The following is a 12,575-nucleotide window of genomic DNA, read 5'->3' on the forward strand; positions in this document are numbered from 1 at the left end:
TTATTATTTATAATATCCCTATAAAAGAGTTCTTTGGGCCTAAAGGAATAGATTTGATTATAATTGAAATCAAAACCTTCAATACAGATTTCAAGCTAATAGGAATTCTCTTCTGGCTTACTTCAATAGCCAAAAGAGCCTATCAAAAAGATAGTGTTATTGTTATAGCTTTTGTCTCAAAATCAGAAGCCGAATTAGCTATTCAAAAGTGATTGTATATTATAAGTATTAATATTAGAATAAAACAATTCTATAAATTCAAATCTATTATATAATATTAAAAATGCTAGGGCTTTGGGTATTAAAGCTTTGTGACGAAAACGGTGTTGTAGACCACATGGATCAGATCATGTAATGGTCAGGTATTCATTATATAGAATACTCCGGAGCGGAATAATGATAATCGGATTGGCCACAGAACCGATCACCGCTTTCGTGATCGGTATTCGAAGATCACCCAGTATATAATCCGATCTCTTCTTTATAAGAAAAGATCAGTTCTAATTATAGATAAGGAGATATATACATTCTTATATTTATATTATTATTATTCAATCATTCCCCTTTATTATAATATATTATTATTCTGTACAATAGTTATAAGTCTGGTTCACATTTAAATATAGCTATCTTGCTATAAATCATTTTTGTAATCAAGAGTGGATATATTATGATCTATATCTAAAAATCCAAATTTTCATTATCCAAATATCTGAATCAATTATATCAATGTAATATATATATCTATTAGTATATCTTATTATCTAATCGGATTGATCAGCCTAATATAATACTCTTAGAGTTAAATATCAACTAAAAGATATTTAGGATAAGATTAATCCTGAACTTTTATTAAAGATAAATCCTTTAGCCTTTTCTTCTTAGAATTATTATTTGAAATGATCGATTGGCTGACTACAACTCTATCTATTTCTCCAACTCTCAAAAGTATTTGATAGGAATAGGACAGAGCTAAATAGTATGCCTATGAGGCAGAGCTTATTAAATATTATGTTAAGTACCCTAAACAGAAAAGCGAAGATGGGGATATAGAAATGAAGGAATCAATTAATTATCTAGTTGCTTTTCTATTATTATCTAAATCTATATCTATATCCATTGTTGATATAATTCCCTTATTTACTATTCTTGATAGGTTATATTGTAATGAGAAAATAATATATGATAACAAGCACAAATTCTATCAACAAATCTATAAATAGATCCAATCAATTATTGATTCAGTTTATTTTATGGAATTGTTCTTCTCAAATAAGGGATCAAAGGCTTAGCTATTTCATAAGGTAGTTCTCTCGCTCTATAACAAACTAGCATCATCCCACCAAATTATTGAAATGATTATTCAGTTCAAATACCATACACTGATTGCTTAGGTATTTAGTAAACAAATTGATCCAATCAAATGGTTTCGGGATTAGAATATTGCTTACTCAAAAGCATCTGCATATAGATTTCCAGATATTTATAGACCATTAGCTACCTATACTTTCCTCAACATTATTGAGATCAGGATAATATTTTTGTGGACTTAATACAAAATCGATAAGATTGATGAAAAGATTTACTTAGGTTAAGAATATCAGATGCTTCAACAGGTAGCTACAATATTCGAGAATATTGTAAGCCGCAATACTGTATTACCTAAAGCAAAAGGAATCTATACTATCGAGTAGTTCAAATCACCTATTCCATCTAAAGGAATTTCATAAGATTAATCCAAGAGTTCCCATTTTAATAAGAATATTAGAAAAGCAAAATATTCTTATATATTTAAAAAAGATAAACAAAAACACAACTTTTATAAATAGAATCCTAAAGATTATAGTAAGGTAGAAATTGCTTTGATTAGAAAATGTGTTGATCATTTAAATATAACTTTTTTTGTAAATCAGATCAAAGAGATTAGGTAAAGGATTATAAACAAATAGAAGTATCTTTATAACACTTTCAGGAGTAAGGGATAGATAAAAGGATTATCTTATAATACTACTCCATCTATTACTAGAATACCAGATAAATTTATAGATGTTACTATGCTAAAGGTATTTGTAATCAACTTAACTTCAAAATCAGAGTTTGAATTCTATAATTCTACCCTTCTTGATAACTATAGAGCATTGCATATTATCAATAATATATCTCTTTTGGATAACTAATTATACTATCAATCCTCCGAGGATGATTAGGTGGATTCAGGATTAGTATCCTATTAAGTTATCAGAAAAGGCTAGAAAACAATAAGAGGTATTCTTAATAATAAGGATCTGATTCTTATAAATGTTGTTCTGATTCCTAGTTTCTATATCAATATTGTTTCCGAAGCATAATTGTTTAAACTAGGTTTATGGTTTAGTAGTTTTGATATTACTCTATACTTTGGGGACATAATGAAAAATGAGATATATACTTAGTGTATTAAATATAGCAACCTTATATTCTTAGAAATAAAGTCTTATTCCTCTTATTCTCTTATTCTAATCTCAAATTATAATCTTATATATTCTATTGCTTTTTATAAGATCAATAAATCCTTTAGACAATCAAGGAACACCTTAATCTCAAGAAAGGATCAAGTAGAATTATAATACAAAAGAATAGGACATCTTGAAAAGGAAATGCTTGAATACTTAATATTTATTACAAAAGGAGTAAAGATCAAAGGCTCTTTGAAACAAGAATGCTCTGATTATATATATACACATATAAAACAGGTAATCTCCAGAGCATCTAGTAATCGTTAACCACCCAGATCTTTCTATAAAATATAATAAAACTTATTTGACTTCCCTTATGTATTCAACAGAGCAATATGACTATTAATTATTAAAGAAATATATAATGAAAAGCTATTTAGCTATTTCTTGATAAGAAGGACCTATAATAAGGTATTCCTGATTATCCAGAGTTACTTTATTTAAGTTTATAGAAAGTATAGACTTTCGATTATAATGATCAAGCAGAATAACAATACCTCTATTATCGGAATTATGGATTATATAGTATTTGAAAAATAAATTGAGACTGAGGGAATCAAGCTTAAGCTTTTCTCTAACTATACTTACAAGACTAATAGAGGAGCTAAGCGAATGGAATAAGAATTGGTAACCAAATAAATCAAAATGCGGTTATTCGCAGGGTTGCCAATCAAGCTTTAGGCAGAGACTATAATAGCCACTACCTACCTCTATAATATTAATCCCCTGAAAACAAGATTATTTAAGTTATCAAATCAAGTGTTAAATAAATGATTCCGATTATATCTAAAAGAAGGTGATCTATCACTTACTACCAAGATTACTAATGATTTTTGGCCTGATTGGAGTTCAATTTACAGATATGAATACTAAGTGTATCTCTTGGATAAGGAATATAAGGCTGGAGTACTAATAAAATGATATAAAACGAATCCTTAAGCATATATTGAATATTTAATTAAATATATCCCTGGTACACGGATCTATCATATCTGGATATCAACACTTAATTGGATTATTATTTCTTAGAATATTATTTTTGATGAAATGTTTACCTATAAACAGGATTACTTTAGTCAACAGGTTAATATTATATCCACAAATCAATTGAAGCGATCAGCTAGACTGTTGAATATTACTAATTATATAGATATGGATAAAACCCTTATTGAAAACAATGATAACAATATAGACACCTTTACTATATTAATAGGTCAATTATCGTCCCTAGACTCATTTATTATGCGCACTTCAGATAATTAATTATTTTCTTTATACTCTAAGAACTTTAAAGAAAATAATTATTTAGGGAATAAAAAGCAGAGAATAAGCAAAACACTAAGCAAAGAGAAGTTCATCCGATTGTTCCCTAGACTACTAGATAGCTCTTTAATACTAGGAGATGGTAGGGACCCATCGCTATATATTGCTTTAATACTAGAAGATATGAATAAAAGATTAGCTTTTACTATTCCTATAAATTATAATGCCTAAATGTAAATAGAATATAGCAAGCCTGTAAATTTAGTTGCTCAGGAATAAAAGATAATAATATCTGATTCTAAAAGTTTTGTTAAAAAAAGTAATAATAGTTTGAAGATAATAAATATAGAGGATACAGGGGTTCCGATTATAATACTCAGAGCAAAATATAAAAATAATCCTGACTCTTTATTAGCTGATCATTCACCCTATACCCAATACTGTATAGGGTTTTTTCGAAAAATAGTAGACTGGAATCCAAACCCGAAATATACTATAAAGAAGCTTGAGTTATTAGAATAATTATCTAGTCAAAAAGCAATCAAACAATCAAAAGAAGTTTTAATCTTTCAGGATAATTATTTCTAAAAAAAAGCTTGTAATATAATGATAAAAATTCCTAAAGTTAACCTGGATTTATTTTAATATCAATTATTCACAAATAATTAATTAGATTAAATACGATTGAGTTCTTCTTGAAAGAAATACAAACGGAATAGTATATTCTATACCAACATTTCTGAGTTCGCCTACTCAAGAATCAATCCTGGAAATCATAATAGGATGCATAAATCTCTATATGATTTCTATTCTATCTTTTAACCTAATTTCAAGGAGATTAAGGATTAAGAGAAGAAACACTTCTTTATAACAATATATAATATAATTGCTGTAATAGTTGTAATAAAGAACATTCAGTTATTCGATTTAATGATTCCAAACTCAAAAGATAATCTATATATTCACTTTTCTTAAACACCCAAATGCCCAAGTTAATATCAATAGCTTAACAAGCATATTCTAGGACCGTGGTTCAAGACTAATTATCAAAAGGAAATCGATAATCTGTGTTCAAGGGAAATATAATGTGAAATAGACTTTGGATTAGAGTTTACCAAACCTATTCTATTGGTTTGGATATTCAATTACAAAAATAATAATCAGGGTTTTATCACTCAATATTGATTACATTTTATAATAAAAGGAGATCTACAAAAGAAAACTATAATCGAGAGTATATATATAGCGATACTTGTGAATCAATTGTTTTATATTGTAATGTTTCTAGTTGTAAAGTATAATCTTGAAACCAAATAATACGATATAGTTAACGCTTTTATAAATATATAGCGCGATCCAACTGGCAATCCTGTAGTATACTTACTACCTGATGGATTCAAGAAATCAGGAAAGGATGTGATTATTGATAGAGCTTTGTATAGACTTCGTAATTCACTATCCATCTGGTTTAAGGATTTCACATCAACTTTGAGATCAATTGGAATGATTGGATGTATAGAAGAATCATATATTTATTTCAACAAGAAGCACATTATACTAATTCTTTTCTTCATTGATAACTTTCAGATCATATATTATAAGAACAACAAATCTAGTGCTACAAAGATTACTGATCAGATTAAGTCAGTTTACAAGCTCAAGGATCTAGATAATACTAAGTGGTTTCTAGGGATCAGAATTCTGAGAAATAGATCTGCAAAGAAACTTTGATTAGTATACAACATTTATATTAAAAAGATCGCTAAGAAATTTAAGCTTAATAGAAGTAATGCATATATACTGAACACACAACAAATTTCGAAGGAAACTTTTTCTTCGAAATACGACCCGTTCGCAATCGATTTAGATCATAGTTATTAAACCAAATTGATTGCAATTGCCCCCTAGTGATTCTGACCAGTAGTTGTTGTGCTACTGTTGTCGGCACTCCGAACACAAAATATACACAAAAATTCGCATAAAATTTTCTCACTTCAAATTACTAGAATAAGAACTAGATCCTTAATATGAGCTTTCTTAACAATCCATCAATATTTAGGGATATGGCCATAATAAAGGCTCCTTCTAAAGCCTTCATTATATCAAATACTTATTCTACTATTATCCTAAATACTCCAATATTTTCAAGTCCTTTTTTGTTTTTTGAAAATCCTTAATTCGAAATCTCTAGTCCTATTCTATTAATCAATTAGCCAGTCAATTTTAAAAAAAGATTTAAAGAATTCAATCTATTTAGTGATCTCTTTATTACTCAAGATATAATTAATATTATTTATATATTCAATCAAAATAAGAAACGGGGTTCTATAATACCCTTTAGTAATCAGAATAAATAATTTAGAATTCAAAACAATTCAAATACATTTAAGGAAACTATTTTGAAAGTTAGAGATCTTATAGTGCTAGCTTCCTCTTTTTTCTAATCACATAAAGAACAATCCAAGCTTTTAGATCTCCTAGAGATTTTTAGAGAATATACTGAAAAGGGGAAGCTTACTACAGCTTCGAATATCATTACCTTTCAAATCATCTATTTGGAAACCGCTATATGCAAAATCGAATCACAAGTGAAAGTATTAACTAAATCTCTTCTGCCTATTACTATTACTATTACTATATTGAAATCAATATACACTGATATTTCAAAAAAAGGAGAATAGAATTTAGTTCTCAAAGGGAAAAACATTATATCTATTAATATAGAAAAGAAATCTAATTTTATTCAAAAACGAATTATTTTAATCAAGCTAGATTTCCAAACCCTATCTCCTTTTCCCCTTTAATTATCTGAAACAAAATAAATAAAGTCTTTCAAAAGATCGGAATCAAAGGGCTAGTCATTGTAGTAGTAATTATATCCGTTAATAATAATATTATTATTATAATAAATAATCCCTTTATATTATAATTCTTATTAAAAAAAAAAGCAATTTAGAATAATATTATCAAATTCGAAAGAATCCAAAAGGATCAAGAATAGTATAAAGTCATTATTCACAAAATCCCAATTAAAGAATTTTCAGGTATAAAAGGAATAGATTTTATACTCAACGAAATCAAAACCTTCAATCTAGACTTTAAGCTTATAAGAATTCCCTTTTAGCTTACACCCACCTCTAGAAAAGCTTATCAACGAGAGGGTGCTATTGTTATTACTTTTGCTACAAAATCAGAAGTAGAATTAGCTATTCGAAAGCGATTATATATTATTAAAAGTAATATAAGAATAAAACAATTCTACAAATCAAAACCAATTATACAATATCAGAAATATCAAGGATTTGGGTATCAGGATATCTATTGTAGAAGGAACCCTTTTTATAGATTATATAGAGGCAAGTATATTATATCAATATACTTGTATATAGTATATAATATCAAAGGAAAGTTCTATCAATACTTAAAAGTAAAATGCTCGAATTGTCAAGAGAATTATATAGCAAATTCGAAAATATGCGAAATCTATTAGGCTATTTAATAAAAATCGAATATTACTTATTAATAAGTCACATTAATATTTGAATTCTTTAAATAAATCTCAATCAAAGTTTACAAACTATAGAGAATATTCTACAGCTTGTAATAGAACTTAACATCAATTTTATTATAATTCAAGAATCTTAAATTATTAAAAACAGAATCGATTATTCAAATTCAAGATCTATTATACATTTCAATTTCATATAAACATTATTAAGACTCAATCCTAATTATTGGCTATGTATATTATTATATACATCAAAAACTCTTCAAACTATAATCAATCTAGCTTCTGATTCTCCAATAAATTCTGATATACAGATTTTCAATTATCAAAATAGAAACAAAACCTTTCAAATCATCAATATATATAATAAAACTAATTAAACTAAAAAGAAAGATTTTACAATTGAAAAATACTTGTATAATATATCTATTATATAAGAAACCATCCTTTTAAACAACTTCAATGCTTATTATCTATAATAAAATCCTTTTTTGAAGAAAAACAGAAACACTAATCAATTAACTGAATAATTTAAAGATCAGAATCTTATTCTTTTAAATGAATCCAGAATCAATACTTTTTATCAAACTAATCTCCTTAATCCAAGTATTCTTGATCTAATATTAGTATTAAAGGGAATCTCTCCTCAAATTCACAATTAGCAAATGCTTTCAGATATAGGATTTGATTATACAGGAATATTATTTGAATTAAAAGGAAAAGAAGATCTAAGTACTTCTAATACTAAATCGATAGCTAGATACAATACTAAATTAGCAAATTAGAAAAAGTTCGAATTAATATTCAAATCGGAATCCTTATATTCCCCTATTCTATCGAATTTAGAATTAATCCTTCCAATCAAAAAGGATTCCTTAAACCTTTTGAAAAACAAAGACAATTATTATCTAATTTTAAATTAAATAATAAGCAAACTTATTAGAATCATTCAAAAAGCAATAAAAAAATATATATCTAAAATTGTTTTAATTAAAAGGGCTAAATTATGGTGGATATCTGAATTGAAAGATTTTCGAAAAGAATTAAAAAAAGCAAAGCAAAGAATTAAATCAGATCTGGAGAATTATAGTTCTAAGGAAGGATATTGAATCACTAGAAACAAATACTTTCAAGTTATTAAAACAGTAAAGAAGGATTATTGAAATAAGTTTCTAGAAAAAGAGAATATAAAAATAATTTCAAAGCAATAATCTATATTAAAGACTTTTAAAATCAAAGGATATCGGATATTGTAATAAAAAGCTTTTTCAAAGGAAAATACTCTGCTTTCAGATCAACTCTATTCTCACCCCCTTCTATTATCCCAAAACCATAATGAAAAGGATATAAACAATTCAAACAATGAGAATAGCCTAATCTTACTCAAATCGAATTAAGCAATACCTGTTCAGTCAAAATCCAAGGAAAAATCTTTGGCCTAAATGGAATCACTTAAGAGATCATTATAAAGGCTTATAAAGCAATCCTATAAACCTTTTTATTTTCTTTAATAAACTTATTAATTTAGAATATCACCCGAAATATTGGAAACAAGTCATAAAAGCTATTCTGAAGAAAGCTTCCAAACCAAATTATTCCCTTCCAAAAGCATATAGAGTAATTATATTCTTAAATTACCTGAATAAAATAAGCAAAAGGATTCTAGCTTAACGATTAGGATATTTAACGGAAATAACCTATTTCCTTTATAAGAGTCAAATAAAAGAATACCAAAAGAAATTAGCAATCGATACTATATTTTTATTAACTACAGAAATTGAAAGAAATAAGTAAGCTAATAAAAAGACCTCAATATTATTTATAAATATAAAGAAAACATTCAATTACATTTCGAGAAATCAATTATTAGATATTTGTAAGAAATTAAAACTACCCACAAATCTAATAGCCTGGATAGCCTCATTTCTTCAACAAAGATAATTGAAACTATCTTTTAATAATCAAATCGAATCTTTTAAACCAATTTCGATTAGAATACTATAAGGCAACTTGATTTCTCCAATTCTCTTCCTTATATATATCAGAAAACTCTTTTTATTCAATTCAATTAAATTTCTTTTCTATATAAATAATATTGCTTTAATCACACATTTATTTATATAAAAAAAAAATATCAAAACCCTAGAAAGAATTACAAAACAAATCTATAAACTCAATTCTAGAAATATAATTCAATTTGATTTAGCAAAAACAAAGCTAATACACTTTTCATTATCCAAATTAACAAAAAAATATCCAATCACACTATCCAATTCGGAAATAATTATACCCCAATCTCTTATTAGATAACTAGGAATATGATTCGACCCAAACCTCAAATTCGATCAATATGTTAATATTCGAATCATATAAGCAAAAGGTGCCTTCTATTGAATAGCTTGATTAGCTAATATCAAAAAAGGCCTTAATCCTAAAGCTCTTAGATAATTATATATAGTATATATAACCAATATAACTGATTACAGATCAGTAATTTAATAAAAAGATCAAACTCATTTCAAGAATATAATACAATCGCTTCAAAACCTAGCTTTTCGAAAGATATTAGAAATCTTCAAAACAGCCCCAATCCTTTTAATAGAAATAAAAGCAGGTCTAAAGCCTCTAAAAATTCAATTAGATTCAAATATTAGGCAATACACATTTCGTTTAATTAAACTCTTACCAAACTATTCAATCAATATCGAAAAAGAAATATCAATTCAATATCAAATCGATTTGGAAATAATCCCTATTCCTTAAAGAAAACAATATAAATCAATCCAATTTGATAGAATTAAAGGATTAATAAATCAGAATCTCAATTCTATTTTACTTAAAAAGATTATTCACTTCAACTTCCCTTTATGGAAAAAGGAAATTCTCTTTAGAATTAATATTAGCAATTCATCAAAAAAAGATATTGCTATTCTTCATAATATTGTTTTCAATCATAAAAATAAGAATACTATCTATATTTATACTAATGCTTTTTCTATTGAAAAGGAATAGGTATAGGTGTAGATATAATCATAATACAATTAAACAATCGAATTTCATATCAACAATAATTGAATATTAATAGCAATCAATTAGTATATAATAAAGAGCTTTACAGAATTACTAAAGCTATTGAATATACTAGCACAATTGTTTATATTAACAACAAATTCAAGATATATTTGGATAACCAAGCTAGTCTATATCGCTTAAAAACACTATCAGACTACTTTAAACAGGCCTATCAGATTCAAGTAATCAAAGTAATGAAAATCATTAAAGCAAAAGAAGCTGAAGTATTTCTAAATTGGATTTCAGGATATATTTTAGTAGAAGGAAATAAACTAGTAGATAAATTAGCAAAAAAAGCAATTACAATATATTCTATCTCAAACAAAACAAGTTTTGGATTTTTAGGTATAATGATTAAAGAATACAATTCAGATTAATAACTTTCTATTTTCAATCAATACAAACTCAAATCAAATCAATCCCCTTTAATTTATTTAAAGCTATTTCTATAAAAGATAGAATCGAAAATCAAGTTATTAAGCGAAACCAAATGAAATACTGTTAGCATATATTTTCAATTCAAATTAGGTTATGGATATATCAAATCTTATTTATATTATTCAAACTCTTTGATAACAAATATATATATAGTAATATTGAGGCTTTACAATATCTTCTTATTAGTTATCCTATATACAAAGTAAAAAGAAAAGAAATATTCAAGAATATACTACTATCTAAGATTATTATATAGTTTCTATTCTATACAAAAGTAAATATTAAATTAATTATTAAATTTATTAATATCATCAAAATCGCTATAAGAGTATAACATTTAGTCAGGGCTTTTATATAAAACGAGATAGAGGAAGGAATAATAATAAAAGAGGAGAGAGGAGAAGAGAATGAAGAAGAAGTAATTAGAGAAATAAGAGAGGGCTTTGATTTCCTTATAATTTCTTAATTTTCATAATTTTCTTATTATATATATTGTGTATAATGAGCGGGCACTGTTTTCTAGTATTTGTTTTTATTTCCCTAAATTGTATATATCCATTTTTGTAGAATAAAAAGTTATCTGCTAGAGCCTCTAGAGGCCTAGCCGTCCTATATAGTCTTAGACTGAAGATGGACGTAAATGAAATCAATCAATCAATGCATATATACTGCTATCAATCATCGAATTTATCAAGTTTGATGGAACAGTTGTTATATTAGTAATCAAGGAATATTAAGAAAAGATAGGATCAGTACTGTATACAACAATCACAATCCACCTTGATATTATATTTACAGTCTTTCAGTTAAGTCATTTTCTTATCAATCTATCTTCTGATTATATAAAAGCTGTTGATCATTGTATTATGTATTTATGAAACACTTGCTTTTTATTCATAGAATATAATTCCCAGTCAATCCCTCAACTTCTAATATTCTCAAATGTATTGTTTGCAGATGATAAAGAAACCAGAAAATCATCTCAAGAGTATATTATATTACTCTTTGGGGAATCAGTTTCTTGAAAAGCATTATATCAATCTACTATAACCACTTCTATAATCAAAGCAGAATTATTAGGTATGGAACAAACAGCAAAAGAAACAATAGCACTCTATGTTTTTTGAAAGAGATCGATCTTATAGTTCAAGAATCAGTAACCATTTTCTATGATAATATATAATCAATATATCTAGTAATTAGGGAAAACAAACGGATCACTATTAAACTCAGGCATATTGATATATAGAATATATGATTACATCAAGAATATGCCAAAAGAAGTTTCAATGTTATCTATTTATCTATTATCGATATAACAGTAAATAAATTAATCAAGAATCTATCTCAATAGAAATTCAAGCGCTTTTAATTAATACTCAATCTATAGGATATTAGTATACAGATTAAAGAATTAAATTAAAAGGCTAATTAAAAATACATTCATCTTTTTCTTTTGACCGGAGATTGAACTCTTCCAGTTGATCTGGTATACTTTCTGATCTTTTTCTTTTTCAAAAGCAGATTGAGTTTGTATTGCTTATCCTTAGCAAGTCTCTTCGCTTTACGAGCCTTGTTTTTAAGATATCGAACAAGAGCTAGCAACTTATCTTTATCTACAGAAGTTTTCGGAATTGAATCCTTAGGAATATATTTTTTTGGTAGAAGAATTCTTTTTTATAAAATCGATTGTAGTGGCTTTACAATTAGTAGACTTGCGAGCCTCAGACTTTACTAGAAGCTTTTAAAGGGTTTCGCAAAGCTTTTCCAGTCTCTAACTTGATTATCAACATTATAAT

This window comes from Botrytis sinoallii (genome assembly GCF_014898435.1).
Source record: "Botrytis sinoallii strain Bc 23 chromosome Unknown BSIN_037, whole genome shotgun sequence".
Classification (NCBI taxonomy): domain Eukaryota; kingdom Fungi; phylum Ascomycota; class Leotiomycetes; order Helotiales; family Sclerotiniaceae; genus Botrytis; species Botrytis sinoallii.